The sequence below is a fragment of the Schistocerca cancellata genome, chromosome 6 (assembly GCF_023864275.1).
Source record: "Schistocerca cancellata isolate TAMUIC-IGC-003103 chromosome 6, iqSchCanc2.1, whole genome shotgun sequence".
NCBI lineage: Eukaryota > Metazoa > Arthropoda > Insecta > Orthoptera > Acrididae > Schistocerca > Schistocerca cancellata.
In genome coordinates, this window is record NC_064631.1 from 109,438,521 (window position 1) to 109,446,581 (window position 8,061).

Sequence of the window (8,061 nt, forward strand, 5' to 3'; positions counted from 1 at the left end):
CACAAGAGTCCGGTTAGAAGAGTATGTAATTTGGCTCTTCCTTGGGTGCCCAGTGTTAGACTCTGATGCACCACAGCAGGTTTACTGTATCCCTTCGACCATCACATAGACGATAAAACACAGAAATTGCATCCCGATTCAATACAAAATTCGCCATTCCGATTTCGGTCCACTGGAGTACGGTTCAGAAGAGTGTGTACATCGGCTCTTCCCTGGGTGCCCAGTGTTAGACTACGATGCATCACAGCAAGTTTACTGTTACCCTTCAACCACCACATTGACGAGGAAACACAGAAATTGCATCCTGATTCAATACAAAATTCGCAATGCCGATTACTGTCCAGAAGAGTACGGTTTAAAAGAGGATTTACTTTGGCTCTGCCCTGGGGGCCCAGTGTAAGACTCCGATGCACCACAGCAGGTTTACTGTAGCGCATCAACCATCACATTGACGATGAAACACAGAAATTGCATCCCGATTCAATACAAATTCGCAATGCCGATTTCTGTCCACAGGAGTACGGTTTACAAGAGTATGTACTTTGGCTATTTCCTGGGGGCCCTGTGTTAGACTACGATGCACCACAGCAGCTTTACTGTAACTCTTCGGCTATCTCATTGACGATGAAACACAGAAATTGCATCCCGATTCAATACAAAATTCGCAATGCCTATTTCGGTCCACAGGAGTACGTTTCAGAAGAGTATGTACTTTGGCTATTCCCTGGGGTCGCAGTGTTAGACTTCGATGCACCACAGCAGGTTTACTGTTACCCTTCGACCATCACTTTGACGATGAAACACAGAAATTGCATCCCGATTCAATACAAAATTCACAATGGCGATTTCAATCCACAGGAGTACGGTTTAGAAGAGTATGTACTTCGGCTCTTCCCTGGGGGCCCAGTGTTAGAATCCGATGCACCACAGCAGGTTTACAGTATGCCTCCGATCATCACATTGACTATGAAACACAGAAATTGCATCCCGATTCAATACAAAATTCGCAATTCCGATTTCTGTTCTTAGGTATACGGTTTAGAAGAGTATGTACTTTGGCTCTTCCCTGGGGGCCCAGTGTTAGACTACGATGCACCACAGCAGGTTTACTGTAACCCTTCGACCATCACATTGACGATGAAACACAGAAATTGCATCCCGATTCAATACAAAATTCGCAATGCTGATTTCTGTCCACAGGAGTACGGTTTGGAAGAGGATGTACCTTGGCTTTTCCCTAGGAGCCCAGTGTTAGACTACGATGCACCACACCAGTTTTACTGTTACCCTTCGACCATCACATTGACGATGAAACACAAAAAATCCATCCCGATTCAATACAAAATTCGCAATGCCGATTTCTGTCCACAGGAGTACGGTTTAGTAGAGTATGTACTTTGGCTGTTCCCTGGGTTCTGAGAGTTAGACTACGATCCACCACAGCAGGTTTACTGTATCCCTTCGACCATCACATTGACGATGAAACACAGAAATTGCATCCCGATTCAATACAAAATTCACTAGGCCGATTTCTGTCCACAGGAGTACGGTTTACAAGAGTATGAATTTTTTCTCTTCCCTGGTTGCCCAGTGTTAGACTACGATGCACCACAGCAGGTTTACTGTATCCCTTCGACCATCACATTGACGATGAAACACAGTAATTGCTTCCTGATTCAATACAAAATTCGGAAAGCCCATTTCTGTCCACAGGAGTACGGTTTAGAAGAGTATGTACTTTGGCTCTTCCCTGGGGGCCCAGTGTTATACTCCGATGCACCACAGCAGGTTTACTGTGACCCTTCGACATCACATTGACGATGATACACAAAAATTGCATCTGGATTCAATACAAAATTCACTATGCCATTTCAGTCCACAGGAGTACGGTTTAGAAGAGTATGTACTTTGGCTGTTCCCTGGGGGCCCAGTGTTAGACTACGATGCACCACAGCAGGTTTACTGTTAACCTTCGACCATCACATTGACGATGAAGCACAGAAATTGCATCCGGATTCAATACAAAATTCGCAATGCCGATTTCTGTCCACAGGAGTACGGTTTAGAGGAGTATGTACTTTGGCTGTTCCCTGGGGGCTGAGTGTTAGACTCCGATGCACTACAGCAGTTTACTGTAACCCTTCGACCAGTACATTGACGATGAAACACAGAAATTGCATCCCGATTCAATACAAAATTCGCTATTCCGATTTCTGTCCACAGGAGTACGGTTTAGAAGAGTATGTACTTTGGCAGTTCCCTGGGGCCCCAGTGTTAGACTACGATGCACCACAGCAGGTTTACTGTAACCCTTCGACCATCACACTAACGATGAATCACAGATTTTGCATCACGATTCAATACAAAATTGGCAATGCCGATTTCTGTCGACAGGAGTACGGTTTAGAAGAGTATGTACTTTTGCTCTTCCCTGGGGGCTGAGTGTTAGACTACGATGCACCACAGCAGGTTTACTGTATCCCTTTGACGATCACATTGACGATGAAACACAGAAATTGCATCCCGATTCAATACAAAATTCACTATGCCGATTTCTGTCCATAGGAGTACGGTTTAGAAGAGTATGTACTTTGGCTCCTCCCTGGGGCCCCAGTGTTAGACTACGATGCACCACAGCAGGTTTACTGTTAACCTTCGACCATCACATTGACGATGAAACAGAGAAATTGCAAAACGATTCAATACAAAATTCGCAATGCCGATTTCTGTCCACGGGAGTACGGTTTAGAAGAGTATGTACTTTGGCTTTTCGCTGGGGGCCCTGTGTTAGACTAGGATGCACCACAGCAGGTTTACTGTTACCTTTCGACCATCACATTGACGATGAAACACAGAAATTACATCCGGATTCAATACAAAATTCACTATGTTGATTTTTGTCCACAGAAGTACGGTTTAGAAGAGTATTTACTTTGGTTCTTCCGTGGGGGCCCAGTGTCAGACTCCGATGCACCACAGCAGGTTTACTGTATCCCTTCGTCCATTACATTGACGATGAAACACAGAAATTGCATCACGATTCAAAACAAAATGCGCAATTCCGAATTATGTCCTTAGGAGTACGGTTTAGAAGAGTGTGTGCGTTGGATCTTTCATGGGGCACAGTGTTAGACTACGGTGCACCACAGCAGGTTTACTGTACCCCTTCGACCATCACATTGACGATGAAGCACAGAAATTGCAACCCGAATCAGTACAAAATTCTCAATTCCGATTTCTGGCCACAGGAGTAAGGTTTAGAAGAGTATGTACTTTGGCTCTTCCCTGGGAGCCCAGTGTTAGACTACGATGCACCACAGTAGGTTTACTGTTTCCCTTCGAGCATCACATTGACGATGAAACACAGAAACTGCATCCGGATTCAATACAAAATTCACTAAGCCGATTTCTGTCAACAGGAGTACGGTTTAGAAGAGTATGTATTATGGCTCTTCCCTGGGGGCCCAGTGTTAGACTACGATGCACCACAGCAGGTTTACTGTAACACTTCGACCATCACATTGACGATGAAACACAGAAATTGCATCCCGATTCAATACAGAAATTCCAATGCCGATTTTTGTCCACAGGAGTACGGTTTAGAAGAGTATGTACTTTTGGCTATTCCCTGTGGGCCCAGTGTTAGACTACGACGCATCACAGCAGGTTTACTGTTACCTTTCGACCATCACATTGACGATGAAACACAGAAATTGTATCCGGATTCAATACAAAATTAGCAAATACGATTTCTGTCCACAGGAGTACGGTTTAGAAGAGTATGTACTATGGCTCTTTCCTGGGTGCCCAGTGTTAGACTACGATTTACCACAGCAGGTTTACTGTAACACTTCGACCGTCACATTGACGATGAAACACATAAATTGAGTCCCGATTCAATACAAAATTCGCAATGCCGATTTCTGTCCACAGGAGTACGGTTTAGAAGAGTATGTACTTTGGTTCTTCCTTAGTGGGCCAGTGTTAGACTACGATGCACCACAGCGGGTTTACTGTTACCCGTCGACCATCACATTGACGTAGAAACACAGAATCTGCATCTGGATTCAATACAAAATTCACTATGCCGATTTTTGTCCACAGGAGTACGGTTTAGAAGAGTATGTACTTTGGCTCTTCCCTGGGGGCAGAGTCTTAGACTACGATGCACCACAGCAGGTTTACTGTTACCCTTCGACCATCACATTGACGATGAAACACAGAGATTGTATCACGATTCAATACAAAATTCGCAATGCCGATTTCTGTCAACAAGAGTACGGTTTAGAAGAGTATGTCCTTTGGCTCTTCCCTGGGGGCCCAGTGTTAGACTACGATGCTCCACAGCAGTTTTACTGTATCCCTTCGACCAACACATTGACGATGAAACACAGAAATTGCATCCCGATTCAATACAAAATTCGCAATGCCGATTTATGTCTACAGGAGTACGGTTTAGAGCAGTTTGTACTTTGGCTCTTACCTGGGGGCCCAGTGTTAGACTACGATGCACCACAGCAGGTTTACTGTTACCCTTCGAGCATCACATTTACGATGAAACACAGAAACTGCATCCGGATTCAATACAAAATTCTCTAAGCCGATTTCTGTCCACAGGAGTACGGTTTAGAAGAGTATGTATTATGGCTCTTCCCTGGGGGCCCAGTGTTAGACTACGATGCACCACAGTATGTTTACTGTAACCCTTCGACCATCACATTGACGATGAAACACAGAAATTGCATCCCGATTCAATACAAAATTCCAATGCCGATTTTTGTCCACAGAAGTACGGTTTAGAAGAGTATGTACTTTTGGCTATTCCCTGGGGGCCCAGTGTTAGGCTACGACGCATCACTGCAGGTTTACTGTTTCCCCGTCGACCATCACATTGACGATGAAACACAGAAATTGCATCCGGATTCAATACAAAATTCGCAATTCCGATTTCTGTCCACAGGAGTACGGTTTAGAAGAGTATGTACTATGGCTCTTCCCTGGGGGCCCAGTGTTAGACTACGATGCACCACAGCAGGTTTACTGTAACCCTTCGACCGTCACATTGACGATGAAACACAGAAATTGAGTCCTGATTCTATACAAATATCGTAATTCCGATTTTTGTCCACAGGAGTAGGGTCTAGAAGAGTAAGTACTATGGCTCTTCCCTGTGGGACCAGTATTAGACAACGATGTTCCACAGCAGGTTTACTGTTACCCTTCGACCATCACATTGACGATGAAACACGGAAATTGCATCCGGATTCAATACAAAATTCACTATGCCGATTTCTGTCCACAGGAGTACGGTTTAGAAGAGTATGTACTTTGGCTCTTCCCTAGGGGCCCAGTGTTAGACTCCGATGCACCACAGCAGGTTTACTGTATCCCTTCGACCATCACATTGACGATGAAACACAGAAACTGCATCCCGATTCAATACAAAATTCGCAATGCCAATTTCTGTCCACAGGAGTACGGTTTAGAAGAATATGTATTTTTGCTCTTCCCTGGGGGCCCAGTGTTAGACTCCGATGCACCACAGCAGGTTTACTGTTACCCTTCGACCATCACTTTGACGATGAAACACAGAAATTGCATCCGGATTCAATACAAAATTCACAAAGACGATTTCGGTCCACATGAGTACGATTTAGAAGAGTATGTAATTTGGCTCTTACCTGGGGTCCGAGTGTTAGACTCCAATGCACCACAGCAGATTTACTGTATCCTTTCGACCATCACTTTGACGATGAAACACAGAATTTGCATCCGGATACAATACAATATTCACAATGTCGATTTCTGTCCACAGGAGTTTGGTTTAGAAGAGTGTGTACTTTGCCTCTTCCCTGGGGGCCCAGTGTTAGACTATGATGCACCACAGCAGGTTTAATGTTACCCTTCGACCATCATATTGACGATGAAACACAGAATTTGCATCTGGATTCAATACAAAATACGCAATGTCGATTTATATTGACGAGACTAACGTTTGGGGGAGCCCAATTTTGGGCTCTTCCCTAGGTGCTCAGTGTTAGACTCCGATGCACAACAGATAGTTTACTGTTAACCTTAGACCGTCACATTGACGATGAAACACAGAAATTGCATCCCGATTCAATACAAAATTTGCAATGACTATTTCTGTCCACAGGAGCCCGGTTTAGAAGATTATCTACTTTGGCTCTTCTCTGGGGGCCAGTGTTAGACTCCGATGCACTGCAGGAGGTTTACTGTAACCCTTCGACCATCACATTGATGATGAAATACAGAAATTGCATCCAGATTCAATACAAAATTAGCAATGTCGATTTATATTGACGAGAGTAACGTTAGGGGGAGCCCGATTTTGGGCTCATCCCTGGGGGCTCAGTGTTAGACTCCGATGCACCACAGCCGGTTTACTGTTACCCTTCGACCATCGCATTGACGATGAAACACAGAAATTGCATCCAGATACAATACACAATTCGAAATGTCGATTTATATTGACGAGAGTAACATTTCGAGGAGCCCAATTTCAGGCTCTTCCCTGGCAGCTCAGTGTTAGACTCCGATGCACCACAGCAGGTTTACTGTATCCCTTCGACCATCACATTGACGATGAAACACAGAAATTGCATCTTGATTCAATACAAAATTCGCAATGCCGATTTCTGTCCACAAGAGTACGGTTAAGAAGAGTATGTAATTTGGCTCTTCCCTGGGGGCCCAGTGTTAGAATCCGATGGCCCACAGCAGGTTTACTGTTACCCTTCGACCATCAAGTTGATGATGAAACACAGAAATTGCATCCGGATTCAATACAAAATTCGCAACGCCGGATTATATTGACGAGAGTAACGTTTCGGTGAGTCTGATATTTGGCCCTTCCCTGCATGCTCAGTGTTGGACTCCGATGCACCAGAGCAGGTTTATTGTTACCCTTCGACTGTCACATTGACAATGAAACACAGATATTGCATCCGGATTCAATACAGTATTCGCAATGCCGATTCATATTGACGACAGTAACGTTTCGGGGTCCCCGTTTTTGGCACTCCCCTGGGGGCTCAGTGTTAGACTCCGATGCACCACAGCAGGTTTACTGTATCCCTTCGCCCATCACATTGACGATGAAACACAGAAATTGCATCCCGATTCAGTACAAATTTCGCAATGCCGATTTCTGTATACAGGAGTACGGTTTAGAAGTGTATGTACTTTGGCTTTTCCCTGGGGGGCCAGTGTTAGACTCCGATGTACCACAGCAGGTTTACTGTTACCCTTCGACCATCACATTGACGATGAAACATAGAATTTGCATCCGGATTCAATACAAAATTCGCAATGTCGATTTATATTGACGAGAGTAACGTTTCGGGGAGCCCGAATTTGGTCTCTTCCCTGGGGGCTCAGTGTTAGACTCCGATGCACCACAGCCGGTTTATTGTTACCCTTCGACCATCACATTGACGATGAAACACAGAAATAGCATCCAGGTTCAATACATGATTCGCAATGCCGATTTATATTGACGAGAGTAACGATTCGGGGAGCCCGTTTTTGGTCTCTTCCCTGGGGTCTCAGTGTTAGACTCCGATGTACCACAGCAGGTTTACTGTTACCCTTCGACCATCACAGTGACGATGAAACACAGAAATTGCATCCCGATTCAATACAAAATTCGCGATGTCGATTTTTGTCCACAGGAGTACGGTTAAGAAAAGTATGTACTTTGGATCTTCCCTGGGGGACAAGTGTTAGACTACGATGCACCACAGCAGGTTTACTGTATCCCTTCGACCATCACATTGACGATGAAACACAGAAATTGCATCCCGATACAATACAAAACTCCAAATGCCGATTTCTGTCCACAGGAGTACAGTTTAGAAGAGTATGTACTTTAACTCTTCCCTGGGGGCCCATTGTTAGACTCCGATGCACCAGAGCAGGTTTATTGTTACCCTTCGACCGTCACATTGACAATGAAACACAGATATTGCACGCGGATTCAATACAAAATTCGCAATGCTGATTTATTTTTACGAGAGTAACGTTTCTGGGAGCCTGCTT